Genomic DNA, 8,185 nt, shown 5'->3' on the forward strand with positions numbered 1-8,185 from the left:
GCCATTACACTTGACCCAAGAAGTCCCGTTTTTTCAGTCCAACAACTGGTGGAACTAACCACCTCACTGCAGTATTCACAGGCAGCTCCCGGGGTTAGGTTATGGTCAGGGGGTAAGGGGGGCGAGTCCAAGGAATTTTACATAGGCCTATTTACCGTTCTATAAAATAATAACGCAATAATTAGGTTACTTTTCTTGGTAGTTGATGATAGCCTAGGCTAATTCAGTTACTAACTCAGTTACATTTTGGGAAAAGTAACCAGTAACTAGGCTATAACTAATTAGTTTTTAAAAGTAACATGCCCAACACAGTGCAGGCAGGCCGTCTCTGAGGTCAACACCTTCACCACTGGATCAGCTTCCTGTCAAACTCATACAATGTGCTTAATCAAGTATTTGCTCTTCATTTTACTGTTCTCAAGTCCTCTGAATTTCAGATGCAAATATCCAAATAACATTACTACTGGCCATTATTAGACAGTTACCCTATTCACATTGACAAATTCATTTGACCATGCTACAAATAATATGTAGGCTAGCCTATGTTTTTTTTTACAGGCCTGTTGAAGTGATTTGAATAAGCCCGGCCCCCAACAACAAAAATATTATAATGCTGCCAAGGTTTCAATAATCTAATAACAAAGTAGCCTAGGTTATCACTAAGTGTTACTTTTGTTTTTGTTACTTGAGGTAAGGCTCCAATCGACTCTAATCTGCATTAGGCTACTGTTTAAGATGCTTAGTCTTTAACATTATTGATTATTGGTTCATTAAATGTTAGAAAATAGGTCTAAAATACTGCCATCAAGTTGAATCAAAACATGTATTTTCAGTGTGCTCTGATAGAAGACGGTGTTTTCCAGAGAAAAGTCGGCTACCAACATTTACCAATGGATTTTACAACCAGGGGGAAGTCTGAGCTGGAACAAACAGCATCTGTACACTGGTGTCATCTGACCACCTCTTTGCCATTCAAATGAAAAATATGGAAAATGAGTAACATCTACTGAATGTACTTAGCCGATAAAGTTACTTTAGTATTGTATTTTTCTCTGGTTATTACCAACAGGGGCACAGAAGACAAGCCAGGGACCTGTGAGGGAATACTGCTCTTCACCTCCTTCATTTCCTTTAGCTACAATACAAGTAATGGTGTCATATTGATTCTTTCTGATATGATCATAATCTCTCTGCTTGGCTGGTAATATGATTTTGGTCAAACTCACCTGCTTTAGTCTAGCAACTCTAGCCCAGCTATAACAGAAGACAGCAGCTAATAGCATTACTTAAAACATTATCTGCAAAAAAATGGATATCTTATCACCGCTTTAAAACAGGTTTTCCTATGTGAACCTCTACAGGCAACTGAAGCAGCAGGGTGTCCTTAACAGCTGTAACCTGTAATACTTAAAACGAAAAATGGTCTGGAACAATAATTACAATTCATCTATTTTATGGTTATGCTTAAAGAGCTCATGCTGATTAGTACAGCTCGGCACCCAAAGGTCTCTCCAGTGATTGTGTCTATTGAAGCTAAGCCTGATGAAATTAAAGACAGATGATCAGTAAAAACTTTGCTTTTATTTCAGAGGAACTTCCCGAGGCAACAGAACACTGAATTGTTCATGAAAAGTTGAAAAATGTCAGATTTTCATTAACTTTTCTGTTTCTAAGAACTGAAATTATGATAAATGCGCACATAATGAACCCATTTCACAGAGAAAGGTTAGACATTCTGGCCCCAGGGCTCTAATTTCATACTTGATGGAGCTGCTGCACTTTCTCATGTCTGAATACCTTACCTCTTTCACACATATGAGTGCTTAACTCTCCAGCACATTTATATTTACTATCACAGATTTCCAGTGTGCGTGCCCCTGGCTGGATGCAGTGAGTCGATGGGCTGAGCAGCAGCAACTCCAGTCTAAAAGCTTTGTTTCTTTGGTTTCAGGATCTTTGTTTCATGTGGTACAGAGGAAGATTAAAGGTCTTGGGTCTCAAATGAATCATTCTTGTCAAAGCTGACTCTGTGGCCACATCACCACGTGTAGGAGTTATAGCCTGAGCTGCAGCGACACGTGTCACACAGGCATAAAGATATAATATTCTTATGAGTGACATTATAAATTGTCACAGTGATTGCTCAAGACTACATTAGGACACTGTAATGACACGGACAATCAATAAAAGCATTTGTGAACTTGAGTGTGTGCAGAAAGAAAGCTGTGTCTTCAGGCCAAAAGTAGCTAGGTAAAATGAAATAAATATTAATAGAAAATAATACACACACACTGAATCTTGCCCTCATTGAGTTTTACCACCATGCAGAGAGCAATAACGTGCCCTCGGGTCATCACACTATACCCAGAATTTAGCATCATCAAGAGGGAAAAGCCCACATGTTGCAGAGTTGGACTCCCATCATACCTCATGCTTGCAGTGTTTCAGCACACTGGGTGTAGTAGGCTACATGTTATTTTGTGGGTATTCCCTGGTGTGGTGCTGAACCCCACTGCCCTTCTGAATTCACTGTGTTTGTGGAGTATGGCAACAAGCCATTTTAACATCTAAAAGCTAAGTTTGACTATCCGGAATTAACATTGTAGATATCAACAACGTCTTTCTGACTAGTCGTAACTACATTTTGAATAGTTGGATTTTTTATTCAAGATATCTGTAATTCAGTTTTGCCGAGTCAAAAAGAACATTTCAGATATCCGCAACTACGTTCTTCCTAGGACAAATGACGTCACTTTTGCCATTCATGTGTATGGGGTTTGTCATTACAGATATCTACAATTCAGTTCAGATATCTGTAACTGACTAGTCATAATTCCAGTTACAGATATCTACAACTTCATTTCTCCTAGTCAAAACTTAATTACAGATATCTGAAAAGGGACATGTAGATATCTTTAATTGAGGTGAATTAAAGATATCTTGAACTGGGATTATGACTAGTCAGAATGAAATTGTAGATATCTCAAACTGGAATTAGTACTAGTGGTAATTCAGTTACAGATATCTGTAATTCACATAGTGGATATCCACAACTGAATTGTAGATATCTGTAATGACAAACCCCATACACATGAATGGTTAAAGTGACGTCATTTGTCCTAGGAAGAACGTAGTTGTGGATCTGAAATGACAACTGTGGATAGGAAGAATGTAGTTGCAGATATCAGAAATGTTCTTTTTGACTAGAGGCAAAACTGAATTACACATATCCAGTCTGGGTTTTAAATGTTACAATGGCCTGTTGCCATAGTGGAGTGAATGCAGCAGTCTAAAGAGTGATTCTCCAACCACCAGCAGCTCCGTATTTAAAGAGAAGGAGTCATTACTTAGCTTTGTGATGACGGTTCTTACTCCACTGTGTTGAGATTGACTGTGAAGGCATGTGACTCAACATTTTGAGTCACATTTAATCTGTTTTACCGTCAGTATTTGATTGTTTCTGGGATGTATGATACACTTTGAAATATCACAACTTTAAAAACTGCAATACTTTGCAGGCAGCTAAGACAATGGTTCATTGACCCAGTGATGCTGTAGCTAACATCTCTGCTTGCACTATGTCATCCGTGTTGTCATGACTGTCACTGCTTCCTCTGCAGGTCCTGTTCAACCATTGCTATTGTCTGTGCTAATGTCAAAGCTATACAGCGGCATGCAAAAGTTTGGGCACCCCTGGTCAACATTTCTGTCAATGTGAGAACAGTTAATCAAGGTGAAGATGAAATGATCTCCAAAAGGCAAGTTAAATATGAAACACTCTTTTGCAATATTTTAAGCAATATCAGTGTATTATTATTTTTTTAGAGTGAAAAATGTAAACAAAGCAGCAGCCTGCAAAAGAATGGAAACCCAGGAGACTGGAGCTCTCAGAAAACTTGACCAAGGAATCAGACAAGCTACTTACTATTTACTGTGATAGTTTCCAAAGGGGGGGCTACTAGCTACTAACTATGCAGGGTGGCCAAACCTTTGCTGCAGGTCCTTTTAATTTTCAAAAGAAGATGAAGAAAAAAACTATATACATTTTAAAATGTAAAGGGAATATGTCATCTGTAACTTTATGTCTTTTGGAGATCATTTCATCTTCCACTTGCTGAACTGTTCACATTAACAGAAATTTGGACCAGGGGCTCCCAAACGTTTGCATGCCGCTGTATGTGCTATCAACGTGTGCTTTTACCGTGCACATACCTGCCTGCTAGCTGCATGCTGCGAAACAGACAAACATGCTTTTTTTTTATTGCAGGTGTGCTCGTCCGGTTGGGGGTGTCTCCTTCTCTTGAGTACATTTATACCTGATACTGAATATTGGCTTCTGCTTATTCTGCTATGTATGTTTGCTTTGTTTGCATGCCATTGCTGTTAATGTGTTTTACTTGTTATTTCGACTATGTAAACTGAACTCATATGTAGATTGTATTTTTATGCATTGTCTTTTTATGGCTATTTAGGCTGCCTTTAACATCTGGCCAAGGACAGTGGCTGAAAATTAGCCATATCAGCTAACACTTTTTTTTTTTTTTTAATACCATGGATTAGTGTTGCATTGTTCCTGTTAAAATAAACCAATGAATAAAATAAAAGGAAAACTAGGAACTTGTGTTGTAAATGTGTGAAACGTGTTCGTTTGGCTGCTTGGGAGCAGCAGAACACTGAACATCATTTCATTGTTTGTGGACACTCATTAACGTCCTACATGTACGGGAACATATATTCTATATGCTCTGTATTGACAATATTACTCTGCTGTGTTCACCAACTTATTACTAAACAAGTCTGTCAGCTTGAGTTACAATGTAGGCCTACTGAGATTGTTTGGCTTTTTTTTTTTGGGTCAAAATCAGTAACATGCTACAAATGGAAATGAGGCTGAACCACAGCAGAGGCGGAAACAACGCAACCAACTGAAAAATACCTAAGTGCTTTCACATTACACCGTCTCTTAACCAAATTTTAATATAAAAATCTATATTAGAGCAGTTTTAAAGTTACATGTTAAAACTGAAACAAACCTGTTTCATGCTGCTTGACCTGCCCACTTTGGAGCAGGGGTGGGTAAACTTTTTGTCTTCAGGGGCCACATTAAGTTTTAAAATTTGACGGACAGGCCGGTCCAGTATCAGATGGATGGAGAGTGTGTGAACTAAATTACATGTAAAAGAAAACTTACATTCAAATCACATACAATACCAGTGAGAGCAGTGTTGTTGCTCACCCTTCCTGAAAGTGCATCAAAGTTTGTGGTCTTTCCTATAATTTGGACAATTTTATACCAATATTTGACAGGCTGGATTAAAGGCATTATTTTCAGCTTTAACTACATTTATCATCTCTTTGCAAAGCCTATTTAAAGAGAAGTCTTACTGATGGAATTACACTGAACCAAAGAAACAGATAATCAAAATGCAACAAATAACCTCTTGGCAGAAAGCGAATCAATGGCAATAGCCAGGCCCCCCAAAAAAATAATCAAAAAACACAATCTTCACAAAGGTACACGTTGACATGGTTTGTATTTAATACAGTATAGCTTGATTCAATAGTCATACGAATGATAAAGTAATAGGTTATAACAGAACAAATATAAAATTAATGTAGATAACTGTATAATCCTGGGTAATTGTATGAAAACAGTTGTTGAATACAATAGAAAAATAAAATAGGGCACATTTTGCGTCCATCATTGAAAGGAAAAAAATAATAATTCTAAAATCAGAGTGCATGAGGATGGCAGACTCAAAAAATGCTTCACTACAAGCAAATTCAATATGAATTCTGTAGTAAAGGACACATTTTTTTTCACCCAGCAACAACATAATGCAGCATGACACACAGACACTCAGTATTTGAACATGTACTCTAGAATAATGGCAAGACACTGGGACCAGATGAAAGCACTGATTACAACCACAGTCTGTAGAACTTAAAGTAACACAATAATAATGAAAATATACTTCAGACAAAATTTCTGACTCTCGACTGCCCGAGAAGGACTTTATAGGGCGTAGGCACAGGCTCGTGCTCTTCTTCAGCTACTCTATCATTCATTTCTGGTTTCCCTGTAAAATCCTCCTGATTTGTCCCAATAAAGCTCGATGCAGACGTTTACAGTAACTCCAGAATGTCACTACATGTTGTTGTTTTTTTATATTTAAGCATCACTAAATTTAACAATAACAAGTTATCCCAGCATTATGTGTAGACCTACAGAATTATTATTACGTTTTTATTTGTCATCCCATCTTATCGCTGTAATGGTTCATCTCAGAACACAGTGGGGATATTTATTCAAAAGTGCTAAGACAATGATTTGTGTGTAAAAAAAAAAAAAAATATTGCACTACTCATGAGGTCTTAACCGATGACTTACACAGAAGTACACAGAAGTACGTATGCTTCAATGGCTTCAGTCACCGCAGCATGGACTGCTCTAAACAAGTGTGTGTGTGTGTGTGCAGGTGTGGGTGTGGCTTAGCAATACATTCCCACGATCACTAAAGCATGATGGCACCGCTAGTGAGCTAAAGGCAACCGTAGTAGACACGGGTCACTGCACGGTGAGTCAGGTCAGCTCAGTATTCAGGTGAGTGGTGGAAGTACTTGGCTTTCAGTGGACATATGGGGGAAAAAAACATAAAAAAAACAAAAAACGAACGAGGAATTCACATGGACAGCAGTTAATGAGTGATCACAGGTGATGGAACAGCCTGATGATGGTGGATGTGCTCTTCCCCTCCTCGACGCCACTCAGTCATATTTACTGGAGGTGGAGGAGGATGCATAGTGCAGCCTCGAAGGAATGAAACGTCGTCTTGGCAGAGGAGCGCTTCATTTCGCTTCATTTCACTGATTTCAGCAACGAGTGGCTCGGCTCGGCTCGGCTCGGCCCGGCTCGGCCCGGCTCGGCTCGGCTCGGCTCGGCTCGGCTCGGCTCGGCCCGGCTCGGCCCGGCTCGGCCCGGCTCGGCCCGGCTCGGCTCGGCTCGGCCCGGCCCGGCTCGGCTCGGCGCTACACTCCTGAACCCTACGGTCTACACAACAGTGTGCTCACACTTCACTGTGGTAAACGCAACACAGACTGGACACAGGAGGTGAAAAAACAACAACAACAACAACCCTGCTGAGAGTGGAATAAAGTGGGTGTGCTTACTTACTTAAAGGGTCTTTTCACCCCAAAGTCAAAACTGTATCCACAACTTCTCACTCAGTACTTGAAACTCTGATGAATACTTTTTTTTCTAAAAACCATGTTGTCCCAATTACGCCGTCTTCAGCTCAGCTCAGTGCGTACGTCTCAATCATCTGACCAGAATATTGTTTGTACAATACAGGAAGTACTTAAAGGGACATGTCAACATTTTGGAAAATTGGCCCATTGCCATAATCTCTATAGTTTTAGGAGTAGGTTCGTTACCTTTAATTGTCGGTGCAAGCTGTTTTTAGAACGGCGGAGCAGAGCCGCGAGCTGCTCAGAGCTACGGAGACTCATGGAATTTCCTTCATCAAACTCATCCAACAACTCCAAAACACTCTCGTGGACAAGTTGTGACCTGGACATTCACCGCGCTATGAGATAATAATGTAATGTTATGAGAGAGTTGTTCAAGGTAAATTCATGCAAAGCCGCTGATGAGCGTTCCAGTCGGGGGCAGTTTTTCGGTAAGCAGTCTCTTTACGGCTTCACATTTACCTCGTCTGGTAACGTTGTGTTATTATCTCATAGCGTGGTGAATGTGCAGGTCACAACTTGTCCACCAGAGCGTTGTGGAGTTGTTGGATTGTGTATTTGATGAGTTTGATGAGGGAAACCAAGAAATCCCATGAGCCTCCATAGCGTAGCTCTGAGCAGCTCACGGCTCTGCTCCGCCGTTCTAAAAACAGGTTGCACCAACAATTAAAGGTAACGGACCTACTCCTAAAACTATAGGGATTATGGCAATGGGCCAATTTGCCAAAATGTTGAAATATCCCTTTAAGCCTTTGGGGAACTCACTTGGCTACAAGCAGTAGGGACTTGGAAGAGACGTGCAGTTTTAACTACACTGAATTTTTGTTAAAATTTGGGGGTAAATGACTCCTCAACCATTTGCTAAAATGAACAAAAGGTGAATGAGCTTCACCTCCATCGTTTCACCCGACATCCCTGACCACAACACACCAGACTG

Source organism: Trachurus japonicus, chromosome 6, assembly GCF_045865225.1.
Source record: "Trachurus japonicus isolate A0001 chromosome 6, Traja_1.0".
Lineage (NCBI taxonomy): Eukaryota > Metazoa > Chordata > Actinopteri > Carangiformes > Carangidae > Trachurus > Trachurus japonicus.